The 7,759-nt window shown below is 37.9% G+C and overlaps 1 long non-coding RNA gene across 1 annotated transcript in view; it reads right to left on the bottom strand.

The window, feature by feature from the left end:
• Nucleotides 1-6,798: 6,798 nt before the first annotated feature.
• The window catches only part of LOC148743454 (uncharacterized), a 2,176-nt gene continuing 1,215 nt past the window's right edge, over nucleotides 6,799-7,759 (bottom strand). Inside the window, exons 3-4 of the long non-coding RNA XR_016002208.1 lie at nucleotides 7,553-7,624; nucleotides 6,799-6,873 (exon numbers count right to left, since the gene is read on the bottom strand). This is a non-coding gene — a long non-coding RNA (uncharacterized LOC148743454). The remainder of the gene's footprint in view (nucleotides 6,874-7,552; nucleotides 7,625-7,759) is intronic.

The following is a 7,759-nucleotide window of genomic DNA, read 5'->3' as shown; positions in this document are numbered from 1 at the left end:
TTGAATTGAATCTTTATTAAGGCATAACATAAATAATCACATATCCTATGTTACAACATTAAAAGAAACTATATATATAAATTACAGAGAAAGTCATGATAAAAATTATAAGACTAGATTATGTTTCAAAATTAAGCGGTTGACAAACGTGTTTTTGAACCTATCAGTGTTTATTTTAGGATGGCGACTTGTCTCTTTCCTCAGATTGTACTTGGTTGATTTCTTTTTTGGCATTATAGCTCTTAAAGGATTTGTTGTATTATTAAAAACATTCTTGAAGATACGTGTGTCTTGTTGATCTAACAATTCATAGACATTAATGTGGTCGGATGTATACTTGCGCTTATAACATCGATCTAAGAAACATTGGATTGTTGTTAATTCGGAATTTACAGCGCCAAATACGGGCAGCCCGTATAATATATTTGGTAGAACCAGATTTAGAAACAGATGGTCTACTTCGGCCTGATTGTACCCTTCTTTCAGTAAAGAATTTAAAATGAACAGGCACTTGTTTGCTTTGATTAGTTTTCCAGAATATGTGTTATAAACCTATTATCTTCCTGAAATGTTACCCCTAAATTAGTAAGCTCTTTTGTCTGTGGTATTCCAGACACAATAGGAAACTCTGATTTTCTTGCACTTAGATGGATTACTACTAATATCATTACTTTTAGACCACTGGGAAAACTGATTAATCAGTGCGATAGTATTATCATTCAACAACAAACATGAAACATATGTATGAACTGCGGTTATAAAACGTATATGTGCACGATCCTTCGCAGTAAAGCACTATTTGAGCAATAGTGAAAATCAGACCTGAAAAAATTTCAGGCCTGTACGGGATTCGAACCACTGACCTCTGCGATACTAGTGCTGCGATACTAGTGCTGCGATACAGCGCTGCACTAGGATCGCAGAGGTCAGTGGTTCGAATCCCGTACAGGCCTGAAATTTTTTCAGGTCTGATTTTTACTATTGCTCAAATAGTGCTTTACTGCGAAGGATCGTGCACATATAAGTATTATCATTATCACTTATCACAGGCGAGATAATGGCTGTATCATCTGCATATTTTACCAGCACGCTCTTATTGTCCAAGTGTATCTAAATAACTGAGAAAGACATTGAACAAGTGCGGCCCACTGACACTTCCTTGGGTGGTACCTTTGTTGACACTTTTCCCTTTACCAATAAACCCATTGCTTATGACTCTCTGCTGCCTGTCTTCCAAAAAGCTTAGATACCAGTTAACTATATAAGGGCTTAGGAGGAGTTGCTTCAATTTGTGTGAGAGGAGATTGTGTTTCAAACTGTCAAAAGCCTTGCTGAAATCCATTGCAAATAGGCGTACCGCTTTGCACTCTGGGATATCAAGATATTGATTGACAGCACGTTGGATAGTTAGTAGAGCATTCGTACAGCTCTCTCCCTCTATGTATGCAAACTGTGAGATCCCAGAATGTTCATCGAAGGTCTCCCTTGCGTGTGTTCCTAAGACAGCTTTCTCAAAGCACCTTGCGATGATAGGTGTCAAATTTATTCCGCAAAAGTCTGGTATTCCATTAGGTAGATCAACCTTCGGCAAGGGGTTCAGGTCTGACTTTTTCCAAGAGACAGGCTAGGCGTGTGTTCTAAGAGACAGATTCCAAATCCTGGTGATAACTGGAAGGAATAGCTTGCAGTGGTCTTTCCATATAGTGTACGGGATACCATCTGGTCCGGTTGCTGTTTTCTTTATACGCATAAGAGAATTCAGGACTTGTCGCTCTGAGATTTCTGGGACTTCCTGGTCTTCTCTAATATCCAGACGTGTTGGCTTTATGTGGGCGTGGTCAGTACATAGGTCATCAAAGTAGTCATTTAACGCATTGAGTGCGTCGTGGCCAAGAATTGCTAAATTCCTTCCGAATCGTTTTCTGTAGTACAATGTATGGTAGATGTGCCCAAATTCGAGGAACTTGCCTTGATTGTTTATTTGCAGAAGGACTCAAAACTTTGCTTAACGATTTATAACGGACAAATTGTTTAGAGGAATTAAGATATTAAATAAATGAAAGTTACAGTGATCAACTGTAAACACCTTGCGTTTTAACTTTCTAAGTTACTTTTTGTGGAGAATGATTAAATTATGAACGGTCACAAATTGAAATACTCGGAAAGTCAGGACCGCTGGAGTGCGCGAATAAGCCAATAAGATTCGAGGACTAAGGATTCCGGACCGCTGAGATGCTTGGAAAAAAATAATGGTTCTTCAAAACTTTGGTGACTTACAAGAAGCTCAGCTCCGTGTTGTTGTTGAAGACTCCAGGTGGCAGTTCCTCTATCTGATTGCCATCCAGATGTCTACGAGTTTATACAAGTTAGTGAGTTTAACGTCTTCCTTTCCTGTTGTTCATTTGTTTTTGTAGTTGTAAATGTAAGTTTTTGTTTTCCATCGGAGTTACTTTTTGAGGAGGATTATTAAATTGCAAACGGTTGATAGGCAACAGATTTCAATACTCGGAGAGTTCTGCACCCGGGGTCTGAATGGGAAAATCCGGACCGCCGGAGCGCGCGAAATTAAATTAGCCAATGAAACTCGAGTAGTTAGGAAAATAGAGGGTTTTCTCAATCACTAACAAATATCTGTTGTGTTTAAAGCAAGGTTCTTTGCTTACAACGATTAAAACAAGGTAATTTTCCTTTTATCAACTGAGTTAATAATGCAAATTGACCACGGTAACAGTTTCAAAGCTGACGTTTCGAGCGTTAGCTCTTCGTCAGAGCAATGGAGGAATTGTGGGTTGTGTGTGCCTACACGCAAAACTGGAGCTACGCTATTGGTGGCAACATGGTAACAAGAAAAAAAAAAAGAATAAATTAGTTGAATGAAAAGCTTTCCTTGATGCTGTGGGGATTAACAGTGACGATTTGAAAGATAAACTCTGTTCAGAGTTTTTCAGCTTTTCGAACTACATAAATGTAAGGAAAGGCCGCAGACTGCGATATGCCGCTTAGAATGATAAGTCAGATTGAATTGTCTAGCGACTGGTTTTAATGCATCCTTGTTATTCCTTTCTACTGTCGCGGAGGTGTTCTCGTCTTCCTGTTTCAGCAATGAATATATTTTTGCAATAAGTGTAAATTATGCAATAGATGACATTGGCGGAGGTGCACGTGAAGTGATCAGTAACCTTAATTGATCGTGTGGGTCCCGATATTTTCTAACTTTATGAATGAAAGGACAAGATTTGGATCTTGAGCGAGTGCATTTTATAGTTACGGGCTGATGATTAGTTTGTGGTGAACTTCTGACCAAAAAGTTGCCTATGTTTTTTAAGCCTTTGAATGAAATAAGTGGAGGTTGCGAAAAGATAGTACCAGTCTCTGAATCGTTTTGAAGTAATTTTAAGTTTTTAAGAATAATGGATTTAACTGCGTGGTTGTGAATGTGAAATGTGAGAGTGAATAGAATGCGGTGAGTATTTTCATTCTGTGACATTTGTAGTGCTGACTGTCGAAATATTCGTTGGGCGCGGTGGTGACCCGCTTGAACGACAGAAACAGGTTCCTTAACAATATATCCGGAGCATATCCACATGGAATTTGTGCACTAGAAATGCTGTATTTATTATTATTATTATTATTATTATTATTATTATTATTATTAACAGTGCCTTGATCAAAACAATGCTTGAAAGCTAGGAGAACTTCGCCATTGAGAATGACAGCATAAATAGAGAGATGTAATATCCATAGTCAACTGAAGTGTATCTTCGCCAAGGAAATTAAAGCCGAAAAATTTCAGGTGCGTGTTGGCTTTCTTTAAAACCTGATGGTAAAGTTTTGACGATAGGAGCCATAATTTTGTCTAAATAGCTGGAAACAGGTTTGGTGGAACAGCTGCAGGCCAAGACAACGAGTCGACCTGGGTTGTTAGGTTTGTCAATGTTAGGTAAAAAGTAACTCAAGCGTTCTAGGAGGGTTGATGGCGAGACTATTTGCAGTAGCCGGCAATTGTAAAACAATGAATAATTGAATCTCCACGCAACTTGCTGTTGTTAAACAGTCTTTGAGTATTTAAGAATTAATAACGATATCGATACTGATAATAATAGTATTGAATATGTTTATGTACAATAGACTTGTTAAATACCTACAAGTTTGACAAGGAGAAAAAATCAAGTCAAGAAAATCAGTGAAAAAAAGACCTGATGTTACCACACCACACAAGCCTCTGGGAGTGCGGTGCACTCCCAGATTTCCGCGCGGTGCGCATTTTTTTATTTTCGAGATGGATTTCGCCGGAAAGGAGGGATTGCAGAAGGTAAATCCTTCATTCACTTTTTGTATCACACCCTACGAAAATGACTATTATTTCCTGATCTGAAGAGCTACTGACCGTAATCGAGAATCCGCCGACAGTTGCAAAATTTCGTAATTCGTTTTATTTTTTCTAAAGGACCCTTTTAATGAACCTTTTTCGAAAATTATATCAAAAAGTTCTATCGCGCTTTTTTTTTCCAAAGAATCGACAAAATACGCCTAAATGGCCGTTGTCCCCCCCCGCCCCCCCACATAAAGAAATGAAAAGTTATGCGACTTTGGAAGCTTCGCACGCTACAACGCGATGCAATCCCACTTTTAAATTTGTGTACGAACAGATGGTCCTTTTATCTTTTACGTTTAAGTCTGAATAGTAACCCGTTGAAATAAAGTACCTCGCGTCTCTTTCGCGGAGGTAAAATAAGGGTCAACTTCAATGGCCTATGAAAAGGTCTGCCATTTATACATACAAATCGTAATGTACATCATCGTAAAGCTTTATCCTTGTATTTTAATTTCTCCAATTCTCTATTTTGGCCCGCTATAAGCGGCACTTCCAGGTTTGCATGAGTTAGGGCTATTTTGTCGAAAATGCAATGCGAACCGCTGAACAGCCGTCACGACCCGTTTAAAGGCCTTTAAAAAGGTCTTGTAAAAAGGTCTGTAAAAAGGTCTTATTTACAAACCAAAATATATATCATCTTAAAGCTTTGTACTTTTAGTTTAATTTCTCTAAGTTTCTTTCTTGGCCCGCCATAGGTGGCGCGTCCAACTTTAAAAGAGTTTGGGCTAAAAAATGACAACAAATGTAAAGCGATCCGTTGAACGACTGTCACGCAAGAGGTCGAGGCCAATCTTTCAACTTGGCCAGGAATGTATCGCTCTTAATAAGGTCTGTTCTATGTTACTAATCTATCTTTTAGAGTCGGTTGTTTAACATAGTATTTTCTGAAGGGAAATTTGAACATATTGCCAGTGTTCTCTTTTAATGAGTAATTTTCAGTTCTTTATCGACCATGAGGAGAATGCCATGCAAATATCAGCGCCGAGCAGATATAATATTTCAATATCGTATTTAGTGATGATTAAATTGGTGACTTACAAGTTGGTCAACTCGGTGTTGTTATTGAAGACTCCAGGTGATAGCTCCTTTATCTGATTGTCATTTAGGTATCTACGAATACAGACAAGTTTCGTATATGTGCACGATCCTTCGCAGTAAAGTACTATTTAAGCAATAGTGAAAATCAGACCTGAAAAAAATTCAGGCCTGTACGGGATTCGAACCACTGAAGTCTGCGATACTAGTGTAGCGCTCTACCAATTGAGCTAACAAGCCAACTGGGAGCAGGCCATCAAATTAATTCGACATAAACCCGTAGATGATAAATCAAACAACAAATATATATGAAATACATATATATGAACTGCGGTTATGAAACGTATATGTGCACGATCCTTAGCAGTAAAGCACTATTTAAGCAATAGTGAAAATCAGACCTGAAAAAGATTCAGGCCTGTACGGGATTCGAACCACTGACCTCTGCGATACTAGTGCAGCGCTCTACCAATTGAGCTAACAAGCCAACTGGGAGCAGGCCATCAAATTAATTCGACATAAACCCGTAGATGATAAATCAAACAACAAATATATACGAAATACATATATATGAACTGCGGTTATGAAACGTATATGTGCACGATCCTTCGCAGTAAAGCACTATTTAAGCAATAGTGAAAATCAGACCTGAAAAAAATTCAGGCCTGTACGGGATTCGAACCACTGACCTCTGCGATACTAGTGCAGCGCTCTACCAATTGAGCTAACAAGCCAACTGGGAGCAGGCCATCAAATTAATTCGACATAAACCCGTAGATGATAAATCAAACAACAAATATATACGAAATACATATATATGATACATATATATATATATGTAATACAAATATATATGAAATACATATATATGATACATTAAACACCTACAAGTTAGATAACGAGAAAATCCTCTCTTCGGCGAAATTCGTTGCACATGTCAAGAAAATCAGCAAAAAAAACAGCTGATGTTATTACATCACACAGACCGCTGAAAGTGAGGTACACTCCCAGATTTCCGCGCAGTACGCAAACATCCATTTCTTTTAGCTGATTTTCTTGTATTGCGAGACGGATTTTCCCGAAAAGGAGGGATTGCAGGAGATAAATCCTTTATTTGGTCGTTGTATCACACCCTACGAAAATGACTATTATTCCTGATTTTAAGGTCCGTTCTAAGTCTTTAATCTATCTTTTAAGAGTCGGTTGTTTAACATAGTATTTTCTGTAGGGAAATTTGAACAGATTGCTAGTGTTCCCTTTTAATAAGTAATTTTCATTTCCTTATCGACCACAAGATAAGGAGAATTCTAACTCATGCCATGTAAATATCAGTACTGAGCAGGTATAACATTTCAATACAGTATTGAGTGGTAATTAGATTGGTGACTTACAAGTCGGTCAACTCCGTGTTCTTATTGAAGACTCCAGGTGGTAGCTCCTCTATCTGATTGACGCCGAGATTTCTACGAGAACATACGGGTTACTGAGTTAAACGTTACTTTTGTTGCTTCCTTTTGAGGTTGTTAATTTAAGGCTTTGAGATGAATCGGAAAATGCAAGACTTTGTAACAATCTTTCAAAACTTGAAGCAAAGTATACTCGTCATAGAAGCGTCGACTAACATTGCTCGACTGGTTGAGCCAACCGCACATGAATGAATGGTTATTTTCAACCATATCATGGTTGATAAAAATTATGGGTTTAACGTCTTTTCTACTAATGTTGTTGTTGGGTATTTCTCTTTTCGAGACAAACGATACATTTTGGAATTGGTATATTTTATATCGCGCAATTAGTCTCAAGCCGGACTCAACCTTAGACAAAACAATGGTAGCAGAAAAGGACGCTGAAGTTTAAGATAAGAAATTGAACAATCGACAATCGACGGTGCCTCCAAAGAGGAGACCCAATTTCACACTATAAAACAGGTACCTACTGTACAAAATTTTGAATAAAGCTATATTGTCCGTGAGCGAAGTTTCCTTTCACTGATTCTCTGAAATGAGTTTAAGGCCTTTTTGAGTAAAATTAATGATTAACCAGATTCTATGCTCATGGTGGATGACTGTTGACACATTCCACAATCTCTGGTTATTATCCAAGACTCTATCAGTAATAAATATTCATAGGCTCTTCACTTACAGCCACCGAAGTTTGACTAAATGATCAAATAAATCAATACGCAACTTCTTGATTTGGTTTTTGTTTAACCACCTACAAGAGTTTAAAAACGTCTTTTTAGGGTAAAAAGACAAAGCAGAAAGAACTGCTCAAAATATTCAAATTCCTTGATTGTGTTATTGCTTAACCGCCTAAAGGTGTTTAAAAACCTTTCTTGAGGGTAAAAAG

Source organism: Stylophora pistillata, chromosome 1 (assembly GCF_964205215.1).
Source record: "Stylophora pistillata chromosome 1, jaStyPist1.2, whole genome shotgun sequence".
Lineage (NCBI taxonomy): Eukaryota > Metazoa > Cnidaria > Anthozoa > Scleractinia > Pocilloporidae > Stylophora > Stylophora pistillata.
The sequence above is the reverse complement of the archived record's forward strand: the minus strand, read 5'-3'. Positions and strand labels throughout refer to the sequence as shown.